Here is a 14,493-nt window from a genome sequence, read left to right as displayed (position 1 = left end):
GCTCTTCGGTTTTAAGATGACCGTAGCCTTATCGTCATTACATTATAGTGCTCCAAATTTATGGTCAGAACACAAGAACAAGACACTAACGTAGTGTATTATGTACGTACCCCTTTGCCGCTGCAGGGTGAACCTTGCATGTCTGTTTTTTCTCGCTTTCTCCGATATTGCACGCTTCTCCAAACGATGCTCACATTTTCCGCGTTCAGCTTGCCCACTTCTTTGATATAAAAGCAGATATTACACGAGAAGAACGCAAAAAGCTGCCAACGAAAGGACGAAAAACGCGATATTTCGCATTAAAATACACAGCCGACACACACACACACACACACACACATTTCAGAATAGGCCGTCCAAATAGCGGTGGCTTCACTCGCGGTCGTCTCGGGAGGCAGGAGTGTGGAATGCAGCCACCCAATGGAGATCAGGAGAAAAAACCACCTGAGATTTTCTCTCCAAGATAGACGACCCGTATTCCGAGTTTCGTCGATTCCGAAACCGTCCTTTTCAGCCACACGCGATTGGTTAAAACGGCGGAACAGGATGCCATTTCGGTTGCGACTGTGAGCAGCGGCAGGTTGCCACTGTCACTGCGTTCAGTTGCTGGAGCCAGACACCCAAGAGCACTGTTGCTCTTTGCCGATGACAGAAAAATTCAGCCACTTTTTTAGTCGCGCATGAGATGGCACACTGAAGAGGTAATCAAAAGCTGCTTCATTCACCCACTGGAGGTGGGTTTGTTTAATGGATGCTCCAACGGATGATCCAGCATGCAGAGGCATCCCTTGTGTTCAATAAGCGAAAACAATATATGAAAATTGAAAATTAGATTTTGAGGTAAGGAAATGGCGCAGTAATTTTCTCAATATCGGTGGGCATCCGAACAGCTCCGCAAGATAAGGGAGGAAGGTGGGCGTGAAAGAAGAAAGGATGGAAGAGGTGCCGTAGTGGAGGTCTCCGGAATAATTTCGACCACTTGGGAAAAAAAGAAATATTTCAGATACTGTTTTTTTCAGATGCGCTATTTCAGATATTTCACGTCGATTGTCCGGACCCCGTAGAGTATCTGTTACGGGTCCAATTGGACATATTTTTGAAATGTGGCGGAGAGTTTGAAGGATGCTTCACTCCCGCCACCGGTTGGCCCGGTATTTCACTGCCTCCGGGATCGGCCTTGTCTTTAGCGCGTCTTTACTATCCTGTCTTTCTATCCCATCTTTAAACTCTCCTACTATCTCCACGTTGTAGCAATTGTGGCTCGGATGAGCCAGTGGGCAGGCCTGTGCACTTTTCTTTCTTCCTGGCAACAACTTCTCTCTCTCTCAGATGCGCTGTTTCAGATATTTCACATACGCTAAGGCGCCCGTGTGCTGTGCGATGTCAGTGCACATTAAAGATCCCCAGGTGGTCGAAATTATTCCGGAGCCCTCCACTACAGCACCTCTCTCTTCTTTTCTTCTTTCTCTCCCTCATTTATTCCTTCCCTTACGGCGCGGTTCAGGTGTCCGCTGACATAGGTGACAGATACTGTGCCATTTCCATTCCCCAAATATCAACTATTAATATTATTATAATTATTGTTGTTATTAATAATATTATTAGTATAGATAATCTTTTCTGCATCATAAAGGCCCGAGGTGTACTTAAAAAAAGAAAATAATTTAGCAACTACGCAGGGCTCGCTACCGTGCTGAACCTGCAATCCACCTTCACGACTTGCTGTTCGCAACATCGCTAAAGGTAAGTTTCTGCTGTAATAAGACCAATGGGCAGACGGTAATTTAAGTTTTTCATTCCTCTTCTGCAGGCATCGCAAGAACCGCGAGATGCCGCTGTTAGGATTTTCATGTTTTTTAGTAAATAAATAAATAAAAGGGTTGAGCTAAAAAACTTCTTGTTTTTCTCTTTATGTCTTCATGTATGCTTTGGCAGTCTGAAATTGAAAATTGAAGAGATGTTGAGGAAAGGAAATGGTGCAGTAACTGTCTCGCATATCTCGGTGGACACCCGAAGCGCGCCGTAAGGGAAGGGATGAAGGAGGGAGTGAAATAAGAGAAGGAAGGAAGATATGCCGTAGTGGTGGAATAACTTCGACCAACTGAGATCTTTAACGCGCACTGACATCGCTCAGCACGCGGGCAAATTTTGAGTTTCGCCTCCATCGACACGCGGCCGCCGCAATCGGGTTCGGATCCGGGTACTTCGGCTCAGTTGACGAGCTCCTTAACCAGTGAGCCACCGCGGCGGGTGGCAGTCCGCGCAGACGGAGTTTTCAGAGGTCCACCTTGGCGCGTATGCATGCCCATTGGCGCCTGAAAACGGATCGCGAGCCAACTCGCGATCTCAGCGCAGAGCCACAGCACCGCGGCTATCGAGAACCATCTCCGGCAAGTCTGGTTCTTGTAGTTTTTGTCTGGTTCTTGTGTTCCGACCACAAATTTGGAGCACTATAATGTTATGACGATGAGGCTACGGTCATCTTAAAACAGAAGAGCCGCTCGTTATATACAGCTGGTGTAGTTTCAGTTTCGATTTGCAGGCAGCGGATGTCTCTTCCCATCGATGCCAGGTGATGTTTATCGTTTTAGGACGTAATTTACATTCCAGGCGGGTTTTTAGCCTATCCACATAGCACAGCCACGTTTGTACAGCTCCCCTACAAAAAGCTCGCGAAACAATTTTCGGGCTAGCCATTAGCATAATTAGCGGTGCTCATCGCGAGAGAAACCACTGATGAGAATTAAAGGCGAATGCTGCAGCGCGTGCCTTTATCGAAGCGCACAGCGCATGAGGTATTGTGGACCAGAAAGATGAACGGAGGACAACCTCTGCTAGAAGTCAAGTACACCAGAGCGTTACGAATGAAAGCCAATTAAGGCATAATTTGGTACAATACGATATAGCACTCGACGCACTATTGTACAGCAGTAATATACCTTTCGGAGGCGCTGCTACGTGAACGAAAACACCGTCGGCACCTCGTCAGATAGTAGCCGAGCCCTCGCTCCGGCTCGATCGAAGCATAATTCAGTAAAGTGGTCACTGCATAAGTGGGCGGTCTGGTGAAGGTTAATTTCCATCTTGCTTTCTTAAATTTATCCCACATTGATGGTACAACATGGGCGCCAACGTGCACCACAATAACGTTCAGAGTTTGGGACGCTAGCGCAGTGGGACGACGCAGAGCTGTGTAGACGAGGCTCCGTACGCGCTGTGTGTAGCGACGTCCTGTTGTCTGCTAGTGTCGTCCCGTTGCGATACAAAGGATCCTTCTATTTGAAACGCCTTTCCAGAAGACTTCGCTGGCCTCCTCATGCTGTTGACGGCGCAACAGGCAGGCATAGTCGTGGAGAAAGACGAGAATGACAACACAAGGGGAAAGCGAAAACCGCAACTGAAAAACCGTGCTGATGACCCGTTTTGTGCGCTGCCAAAGGCCGACTTATGGGACGAGGCCGCTTTTTTTCGGTGGCTCCACTTTCTGTCGCCCGTTGCGCATGCTGGCCCCAAGTGTGGATCAGTGGCTTTTCCTTCTTTCTATATTTGTTGTGGAGCTATGCAGTGTGAATTACAGGGTGAGCAGAATCGAACGGAGTTCAAGGGAACTGACGGACTGCAGCGGTGGCCAAGTGGTTGAGCATCCGCCTCGTATGCGGGAGGTGCGGGGTTGGATCCCCAGTGCCGCCGGGTGCCCACCGGTAATACACTGGGTACAAGCTTTCCCGTGGTCTGGTGTTCGGCTTAACTAGGGTGAAATGTTTGAGAAATGGGTCTTTGACCCCAACTTGAGAAAAAAATGGCCACAAATGGGCTTCTACCGCACGAGGCGGATTTAACGTTGTTGACGGCGGAACTTATCGCTGATCCATCAGAGCAACTGTGAAGAAGTTTTTGGTCTGCCACAAGAGTTCCCCCCCAGCCAAACACGGAGTAGGCCGGTGCCAGACCACTTCCCAAGAAGCAAGTCCCATACGTTGGAGCAAAGCTCGACAACTGGTGGACCCCCCCACCAGAGACTGCTCCTGTACCAATATGGGTTTGGTCATTCTCGTGCCCGAAAGCCCTCCCATCAAGCGTGGCGGGCTGGTCCACTACTGCCACCTCGTTGGTCGTGTCTGGGTCCAACCCAGGAGCTTCGGATAGGCGGGGTCGCTACTCCCCGTGGTGCGCTTCCGTGCTGCGCACCCCTGCCAAACGCCGAAGCGCCCTCGAGTTCGGATAATCTCTTCGTGCCGCACTCCAAGCGAGAGCCCGATTCTACCAAATTTTATTAAGCGTCTTGGCTTTGACGCCGGCCCTGGTGTACTAAGTCAGGACCTACCGCCTACGTACCGGCCAGTGCGAGTGTGGGCTTCATCCCACACCCCTATGGTCTCACAGCAGTACTACTCACAGGCTCTCAAGGGACGCAAGCGCCAGTCCTGCTTTCGCTTCGCCCTCGGTCTCTTCGCCTACTGAGACGCCCGCAGGCCTCAGCGTTTCCCAGAGATGGCTCGGGTTGCCTGGAGGGGGACCGAGGACAGACCCAAGCAGCGCTCCCGAGTGATGGTAGGGCTCGGGTTACACAGGGACGCCCCTACCCCTGATGACTTTAGCCTGCAGCGTAATCGCTTGAGACTTAGCCACAGCAGCCTATCCCTAAGCTGCCGTGGCGTATGAACTCTCTCGCTTTCGGTGAGAGGGAGAGGGTCACCACAGCCCTTCCCAGGTTCATCAATGACAGTCGCCCCCAATAGACTGGGTTACAGGAGCACGTAACTGCTCCCCGCGTTACGCCTAGGGCCTTCATCGGCGAGGCCCGCCGCCCCCGCTGGGTTACAGGAGGACGCTACCCCTCGCACAGTTACCCGGCCTGGGAGCATCTCATGTACTCCACAGCCCTGGTCGCAGACTTAGACTACGTCCAGGGAGCCAAACCCTCCGGTTCGGCCACCAATCCAGCCCATCATCAGCGAAACTGCCAATGTTCTGGTTGGGGCCGCGGATCACCACCTTCTAAAACCCGTCGGCCCCGAGGCGCCGTACCCCCTTTAGGGAGCACGAATTAGCCCTATTTTCAGTAGGGCCGCCTCGGGTGAGAGCTCAGCCATGTTACTGAGGACCCAACCTCATCCAGCCTTCGGCTTGCTTTACAGGCTCACTCCAACCGAGCCCGGCTAATGAGACGGAGAACTTATGCAACACAATCTCTCTTGGACTACTCTTAGCGTTAGTCAGGGCTCACCACGAGGAGGTAGTAGTCCGTCGAGCCCCTACTGACTGACTGACTGACTGACTGACTGACTGACTGACTGACTGACTGACTGACTGACTGAGCGAGCTTTCGATTCTAAACCTCGAACGGTCGGTTGTCCTCTCTTTACTCATGCAGTTTTCTTCTTTTGTTCTCTCACTGATGTTTAACTGCGTCGCCATTTTTTTACTTCTCACTCCATTTCGCCTTCATTCTTCACCGCAAGAAAAACATATCTGTTGGTCTGGAAGCGCAAAAAAGCTAAATCCTCGTGTACTGAAGCAAAATCCAGATGAAAGAATTTTATGAACTTAGCGTACATCGTTGTCTGACAGTAATATGAAACCGAAGAACAACTATAACGAAGGTCGGCAGAAATAACTGCATCGCCCGTTGTTTTTTTGCCGTCCACGGCACCGAATATGGCCTTAGTGACCCCAAAATTTTCATTTTGTATTACGTCACCCGCTTCTTTCGCCTTAGATTACTCGTATATTTTATGATATGCAGTAGCTTCGCGAGTCAGATTTCGAAGGGAATACAGCGGGCCTCTGATAAATTCCGTAGAACTTCCTATGGAACGCTGGCGCTCCATAGAAAAGCTGTGGTGTTATGTTATAAAATCTTGAATACTATTATTAATTAGATAAAACTAGCGCTATAGACAAGTACAAAGAAATAGTGCACTTCTATTTCCGTGTCCTTGTCTATTGCGCTAGTCTTTTCTAATTAATAATGTACAACCAACTAGCCCAGCTTTCATCCTTTATTGAATACTATCGTTCGCTACTTCTCTACAAACAGTATCCTGGGGGTTAAATTAGAAAACAAAAGCAGGCAAAAAGATCGACAGGTACACCACAACCTTCGATTCGCTGATGGGACTGCCCTGTTAGGTAACTCGGTTATTTGCACTTGGTTGAGTACCTAGTTAAAGCACAGCAGTAAGCTTAAAAGCAATCTAAAGATAATGAAAATATGAAGTACAGTTCAACAACCTCGCAAAGGGAGAACAGATTGCGATACGGGATGATGTACCAGTGCGTTTGTTTAGGCCAAGCAGTGTCGGGAAAACCTGTCCATGCAAAAAAAAATGGTGGGAGAGAGTAAGAATGCGTTAGGATTAACTCGACAGGCACCCTCATGTTACGGACAGCAGCCTACTGATATCCCTAGACGGGCAGGAATGTCCCTGCACGGGCATGTGTTGTCTTCTTCGTGTCTGTCCGCGTCTCGAGCGCTACGAACTTCGTCATATAGCAGAAGGTCAGTTTTACGAAGAAATTTTATGCCTCGATTGCATGAAAATTTTAAACCTTTCAATCTTTTGACTCCAGCGACCTACAAACTCGACGTTACGAACAATTTTCATGAACTACGCGGAAGAAAAGTTTAAAGGCTATCGAAGAGGTTAATTCGGGCGCACAGCAAGCCAAAAACGCTGCAAACCCCAAGCACAACTCAAAATCGGGCACGCGAGCTGGTCGGGAGTGGGGAAGGTTTCCTTAGGCTGTGTCTCCGAAAGGAGCCAAGGTCACTAACATCAAGATAAGCTCAGGGGGAATGTTACTCTTTTTTATTATGCTTACATTGGTACCAGTGACTGTTGGCTTCTTTCATACGCGCACGCTGCGTTGGATTAAATGAACCATCAAATAATATGTATACTTAGGTCTGGAAAAGCGCACGACCGATCGGTATTCCATCACTCATCGCCACACCACAGAAATTTTTAAGCTAGTTTCATTAAGACCGAAGATATCGGCGATTAAAAATGATGCTCCCCCTCGTCCCCCTGAACTCATTCACACCGACGGAACAGAAGGAAAAATAAATAAATAAGGTCGGGACTGCATTGATCCCGCACCCCATCTAGCCTCGTCCTGCCCCCGCCACCTTGGCAGGCCTAATGAGAAGGCTTGCCCAGACTGCCCACTGACGCCATCGGGGTAGGGGCGCCTTAGAACGCACTGTGCGCTGTCGCCTAACCGGCCGCGAGCTATTACGAGCAGCAATTTTTAACAGTTACTTGTAAATTATAGCGTCCACGCAGAACTTTTAAATTTGACCAGAATACTCACAAAGAACACCTCTACGGACCCATTGCACTAGAATATGACATTTAAAATTATTTAGCCGCCGCGGTGGCTCAGTGGTTATCGTGTTCGCCGCTGACCCGAAAGACACGGGCTCGATCCCGGCCGGCGGCGGTCACGTGATCGAAATTATCTGGAGCCCTCCTCTACGGCGTCCCTCATAGTGTGAGTCGCTTTAGGACGGTAGAGGGTACGGCCCTTGGCTGTCAAGCAACATGTCTAAGCCTCCGCTACTGCTTTTGCAGATTCTGCCTTGGATTTTCACCGCTACAACAACCAGCAACGATCAACGACTGGCCTTCTTCCGAGTGCCTCGTGACAATGATACCGTGGAAAGCCTGATCTTCGATTACCGTACGCCATCTGTGACGTCATCACTCGACGCTGTACATAGGGAGCACCGCAGCGACCTCTGCTTCAGAGGGTACGGCACTAGTCTATCAAGCAACATGCCTAAGCCTCCGCTACTGCTTTTGCAGGCAAGTGTTCCGAGCAATACTATTGCTTATTCTAGCGACAATCGCTTCTTGATAGTCTTGCCGTGCCCTCACAAGTGTTGTGAAATATTGTACGACTGCTGGTCAATGCTTCTTTTATTGCTTATGTCGGGTGACGTTGAACAGAATCCCGGGCCAAAAGTAACTGAGAAGTTGGACGAAATTCTTGAGAACCAAGCTGCGTTCGCACGTAAGATGGATGACATCAAAAGTGAAATTGCTGCAGTATGCGCAAAAACCGACAACTTACAGGGCCTTATTGATGCATTTGACGCGATGAATAACAGTATTTGTAAGTTAGAAGAAATAGTCCAACAGCAGGCTGCAAAGCTTAACGATTATGAGAACCGAAGCCGACGTAACAATTTACTAGTATTTGGCGTCACTGAAACTGAGACAGACACTGAAACGGAAACAGAATCAAAACTGAAGGAACTTGTTGTAGAGAATATATTTCGGAAAACTATGGGCGTGCAGGTTGACACAGTGGAGCGAATTCATCGCCTTGGTAAAGCCCAACCACAGAAATGTAGGCCAATTCTTAAATTCTACGATTCCAGAGAAAAAGAGAGTCTCCTGAAGAAAGGCACAAAGCTGAAAGGGACTTCTGGCGTATTAGCCCTGACTATGCCAAAGAAACTGTAGAAGTACGCCGAAAACTATGGAACAGTGCGGTAGCAGACAGGGCTAAGAAGGCAAAGGTCTTCCTTATCCATGATAAACTTCGCGTAAACAACCAAACCTATATCTGGGATCACAGCCGAAACGAACGCTGTCTACAGGCCGCGGAGATAAGGCTGATAATTTCAAACAGCACCAGTCAGATCAGCCAGGCAGCCCAGATGACCTTGATTCCTCGATCAAGAGTGCGACGTCGGACACGTCATCGCAGATATAGCTACGCCTTTTAAGTCTGAATGCGTGTAGCATTGTAAATAAGACTACAGAGTTAGAATACTTGCTGCTTTCACAAAGTCCGCATGTTGTAATAATAACAGAAACCTGGTTGAATAACAATATTTCTTCTGACTGCATTGTTCCTCCGGACTATATAATGTTTAGAAAAGACCGGGACACATGTGGTGGGGGCGTTTGTATCATAGTAAAAAACTCTTTATCTGCAGTAGTGATGGATTGTAACGTTGCTGAAACAGTTTGGTGCAAGATAAAGTTTTACAACGTTGCTTGCATGATTGGAGCTGTGTACCGCGCGCCCTCTGCTTCACCCGAGTTCATTGATGAAGTAAACACTTTTTTATGTGCGAATGTGAAAAAGAACACGAGACTAATAATGACTGGCGATTTTAACCTACCACACATAAATTGGCAACGCCTATGTTCTGTTGGTCCTGATTCGTCTAACGGAGAGAAACTATTAGAAATTATGTTCGCGTATAACCTAAAACAAATTGTGCAAGAGGATACAAGAATAACGCCCGATTCGCAGTCATTGTTGGACTTGGTGTTCCTTTCAAATAATATAAAAAAACACACCGTTAACGTTGAAGATGGTGTCTGTGACCACAAGATGATTGTTTCCTTACCGCTTAGAATCAGCGAGTGTTCAAAGCCTTATATCCCTGTGCGCGTTAAGGATTATCAGCGTGCGGACGACACCTCCATTCTTGACTACCTGGAATCTGCCTTTGATGATTTTGAAATCGATTATGATTCCAAAACAGCAGAAGAGTTGTGGCAGCAATTTAAGAAAATTATACAACACTGCGTTGACAGGTATATCCCAACTCGTGTTAAAAAGACGAAGCACCGAAGCCCCTGGATCACCAGGGACATAATTCATATGAAACGTAAAATAAAAAGACTACGTAAAAAGAAAATAAACGTATTCATGTTTTGCGACTTCGTGCTGAGCTGAAGCAGGCGCTGAAAGAAGCTAAAAAAAAGTTTTTCGATGAAACGCTTAGCCGCTTCCTCAAAACGTCACCGCAAAAGTTGTGGCGATACTTTAGTGATAGGAAGGAGAGAATACAGGAGATTAAGCACGAAAATCAAGTACTGATAAAAAAGGAGCATATAGTAGATCATTTTAGTCACTTTTTCCAGTCCGTATTCACCGCAACCAAAGATGACATAGACCTTACTTCAGAACGCTTGTTGCCTAGCCGAATGAATGACGTCATAATTTCGCAGGAGGGCGTATTTCAGCAGCTCCTCAATTTGGATGTTAAAAAGGCCAATGGACCAGACAACATACCAACCCAGTTTCTCCGAAGATATGCCGAGTGGGCCTCACGATACCTTAAACCTATTTTTCAAAAATCCTTGCACACCCATTGTGTACCACAAGATTGGCGCAATGCACTAGTAATTCCGTAGTTTAAAGGAGGCAACCGAACTCTTGTAAATAACTACCGCCCAATATCTCTTACATCGATTTCTTGTAAACTTATGGAACATATTATAGCGAAGCATATCTTTCATTACCTAGAAACAAGCTGTTTACCCTCACCAACACGGATTCCGAGCAGGCCTTTCCACCACTACACAACTTGTAGAGACAATTCACGATTTGGCAATGACGATTGATGCGAAGCAGCAAATTGACATAATCGCTGTAGATTTTGCCAAAGCTTTTGATAAGGTGCCACACAATAAATTAGTTTTTAAACTGGAAAGAGCTGGAATTAATATGAATATTGTAAAATAGATTAAAGCGTACTTAGGAAATCGTAACCAGGTGGTCAAAATGGATGGTCATGTGTCCGCCTCACTAGCAGTTCTTTCAGGAGTTCCACAGGGTTCTGTTCTGGGACCGTTGTTATTTTTGGTGTATATTAATGATATCTCTGCTGTCATGGAACCAAATGTACGACTGAAGCCATTCGCAGATGACTGTTTAATTTATTCCACAGTTAGAAACAAGGAAGACCACCTTAGAATTAACAACTCTTTACAGGCATTAAGCGAATGGTGCAAAAAATGGAACATGGAAATAAATTATTTGAAATCAACGTACATGCACATTACAACGAAGAAATCTGTTCTTTCGTTCCCATATTTCATTGGTGACGAGTGTTTAGTAAACGTAACTCAGTTTAAGTATCTAGGAATGACAATAACACAAAATTTAAATTGGGGCACACATATAGAAGAGGTGTGCTCTAAAGCACACCAGAGGTTATGTTTTTTGAGAAAAAAAATTGGAGAATGCTACACGAGATGTAAAACTAATTGCATATAAAGCTTTTGTGAGGCCATTCCTTGAGTATGCGTCAGTAGTATGGAGTCCTAAACAAAAGTATTTAAAGAAACAATTAGAAAGAGTTCAGAGGTACGCAGTACGCTTTATTTGCTCCCGATATTGAAGGACAGACTCAGTTACAGATATGCTTTCTTCCTGTAACCTGGATTCATTAGAAACACGTAGAGAAAAAAATCGCCTAAAGCTACTATTCCAGATGCTCCAAACATTCAATAGGAAACATACATACAAGCGCCAGGCAAACTGAGTTCTAGAACAAATCATAGTCGGACAATTCAGCCGTACTACCCCATAGTGAAGCTTTCAGAAATTCCTTCTTCCCCCATGTAATTGAAATGTGGAATGACTTGCCAATGAGTGTTGTAGAACAGAATGATCTGCATGAATTTGAGCGATCTCTGGATGACCATCTGCTTGAAAGTGCTATTTGATGCTTGAACGAATGTACTGTCTTCTGCTGATGTATTTAGTGATTGTGAATAATTCTATTTTCTACGAAGTTTTCACACCCTCCCTGTAAGGACCCTCGCTTGAGGGTTAACAGTATTGTTAAATAAATAAATAAATAAATAAATAAATAAAATAAACCAAAATCCTTTCAGAGTCCCTTTAATAAGTTCTGGACACCAGCGCGACTAGCCCAACTCAGCTCTTGGCAAAATCTTTGCGAGCCTGGTGAGGTAGCTCCGCACATCAACTTTAGAGATTTTGTGAGCGCCGATGCTAGAGCGGACGCGGGCGTCAAGAGAAATTCTTGACAATAAGCGTACAGTGAACATCGTTGCCAGCGATGACGAGATGGTGTTATATGCCTCAGGCAGTCCTGAAGATACTGTTCCGGGAAAGAATATATTTACAGCTATCTACACCAAAGAAGGAACAGCTACGAGCGGCACTCAGAATACACACACACACACATATATATATATATATATATATATATATATATATATATATATATATATATATATATATATATATATATATATATATATATATATATATATATATATATATATATATATATATATATATATATATATATATATATATATAGTATGGTGGAGCTGCCATGAAAAGAATGTAAACCAATAAGCTCCTGTCTGCACCACTGACGTATAACAGGCTTGACCCAATCGTAAAATAAATGAAAAAGGCCCGAAGGCAATCCATCGTTTTGCCACCCGTAGGTGGAAAAATAAAAGAAAGGGGGGAGGGGGAGAATGCTACAAGCGACCCATCGCCGGGGGAACGGGCCCGGGGAGACTCCCCTGATCTTCCCTAGGACGTAGCGGAGGGGGTGGGATGTAGGGTATGGGAAATCGGAATTGGGAAAGGGTTATGGGAATTGGGATGGGAATGGGGACAGCGAGATTTTGCTCTGATCCTTCGTTTGACATCGACTCCATTTCTGCCCTGCCTGGCCATGAGCTTTTCCAATGGTGCGGCTCCCCCACGGGATGCACGACCACCCACTGGCTCCGACCGTCGGAGACAGGAAAGAAAGAAAAAAAAATTCCTAACTTGGGGTCCGCAGCCACCTGCTCCTCCACGATTTTAAGGGTTTGAGCGGACCGGCCGGTTACCAGCCGTCGACTGTGTTTCGCAGTTTTTCAGACTCCGGAAGTGTGTGTGGTGTGGTCCGGCCAACAGAGGCCCAGGTCGTCAGCCTATCGGCGCTTGGCCCTCGGCACCATAACCCGGTAACCCTGGGGGACCCACCTGTGCTACCTTCCAACCACCATGCACTTATTTCCTCTCCTTGCTTGCTCCACACCTACTGAGGAGGGAGTATTCAAGGCCGGGCGCCCGGGCCACGAACCAAGAATCGGGCATAGGGTGAGATAATCCGGGCATACTCCACCGGTACTCCACACATCGACGGTTTTCGCACTGGTCCTACTGCGCACCCTCTACCCAGTCAGAACTTAGTTGTCTTCGTCTTCGTCCACCCGTTCACTCGCTCAGTCTCGTCGTCGTCTTCCCGCTTCAGGACCCCCGGCTGATGAGACGCCGTCTCGGCGTTAGAGTGGCGACGTATGAACGTCGTGATAAGGTTTTAGGCGGCAGACATGGACGACGTCGGTGCAGGGGTCGGAGGACAATGGCGAGCACGCAATGGGTGCAATTTCATAGTTCACGTCGGTGACACGGCGCACCACACGGTAAGGGCCCCGGTAGTGAGAAAGGAGCTTCTCGGAGAGATCGACGCTGCGTGACGGCGTCCAGAGAAGGACGAGTGATTCGGGTTCATATTCGACCGCCCGGTGATGGCGGTCGTAGGCGGACTTCTGGGAAGCTTATGAGGCACGGAGCCGACTACGGGCTATTTGGCGCGCCAGCGAGGCCTGGGCGATGGCGTCCTGAGCGTAAGCAGTGGTGGCGACTGAAGAAGACGGCATGAGTGTGTCCAAAGGCAAGATGGGGTGCCGACCAAACAAAAGGTAGAAAGGGGAATAGCCGGTTGTGTCATGCCGTGAAAAGTTATACGCAAAAGTCACACAAGGCAAGGCAGCGTCCCAATCTCGGTGGTCTGGCGAGACGTACATTGCTAACATGCAGGTGAGCGTGCGGTTGAACCGTTTCGTAAGCCAGTTGGCTTGTGAATGGTAAGCTGTCGCGAGTTGGTGCTGTGTGGCACACGAACAAAGAATGTCATTAATCACTCGGCACAGAAAATAACGACCACGGTCGGTGAGCAGTTGACGAGGGGCGCCATGGTGAAGAATAACGTTTTGGAGAAGAAAATCGGCGACATCGGTAGCGCAGCTGGTAGGCAAAGCACCCGTGATGGCGTACCGAGTCGTATAATCAGTTGCGACAGCGATCCACTTGTTGCCGGAGAGGGACGTGGGAAAAGGGCCAAGAAGGTCGAGGCCAACAGGGTGAAAAGGTTCCGGAGGTACGTCGATGGGTTGTAGGAGACCGGCAGGCAAAGTGGAGGGCCTTTTCCGACGTTGACACAAGTCGCAAGCAGCAACGTAACGCTTGACGGAACGATACAGGCCAGGCCAAAATAAGCGGTGCCGCACTCGAGCGTACGTGCGGGACACGCCAAGGTGTCCGGCTGTCGGCCGATCGTGCAATTCTTCAAGGACAGAAGAGCGTAGATGTTGGGGTATGACGAGCTGCAATGGAGGACCATCGGAGCGTAGATTGCGGCGATATAAAATGCCATTCTGGAGCACATAAAGTTGCAGAGACGGAGATCGGTTTGCAGAGCGGAGGCCATCAAAGATAGGGCGTAAAGATGAGTCGTGGCGCTGTTCGTTGGCAATATATGTGAGAGCAGTGATAGCTAAGAGGCAGGGCAGGGTCTCAGCGTCTTCTAGGTCAGGTGGCTCCACAGGGTACCGGGATAAACAGTCAGCGTCCTGGTGGCGACGACCGGACTTGTACACTACAGAGTAGGAATATTCTTGGAGGCGCAAAGCCCAGCGA

General features: G+C 47.6%; 1 pseudogene; it reads left to right on the top strand.

Annotated features, from left to right (window-relative positions):
• Positions 1-1,035: 1,035 nt before the first annotated feature.
• On the top strand, positions 1,036-1,185 carry LOC144116840 (U2 spliceosomal RNA; annotated as a pseudogene).
• The last annotated feature ends 13,308 nt before the right edge of the window (positions 1,186-14,493 follow it).

The sequence above is a fragment of the Amblyomma americanum genome, chromosome 1 (assembly GCF_052857255.1).
Source record: "Amblyomma americanum isolate KBUSLIRL-KWMA chromosome 1, ASM5285725v1, whole genome shotgun sequence".
NCBI classification, from domain to species: Eukaryota; Metazoa; Arthropoda; class Arachnida; order Ixodida; family Ixodidae; genus Amblyomma; species Amblyomma americanum.
Note: the sequence above shows the minus strand (reverse complement) of the source record. Positions and strands in the feature narration are given on the sequence as shown.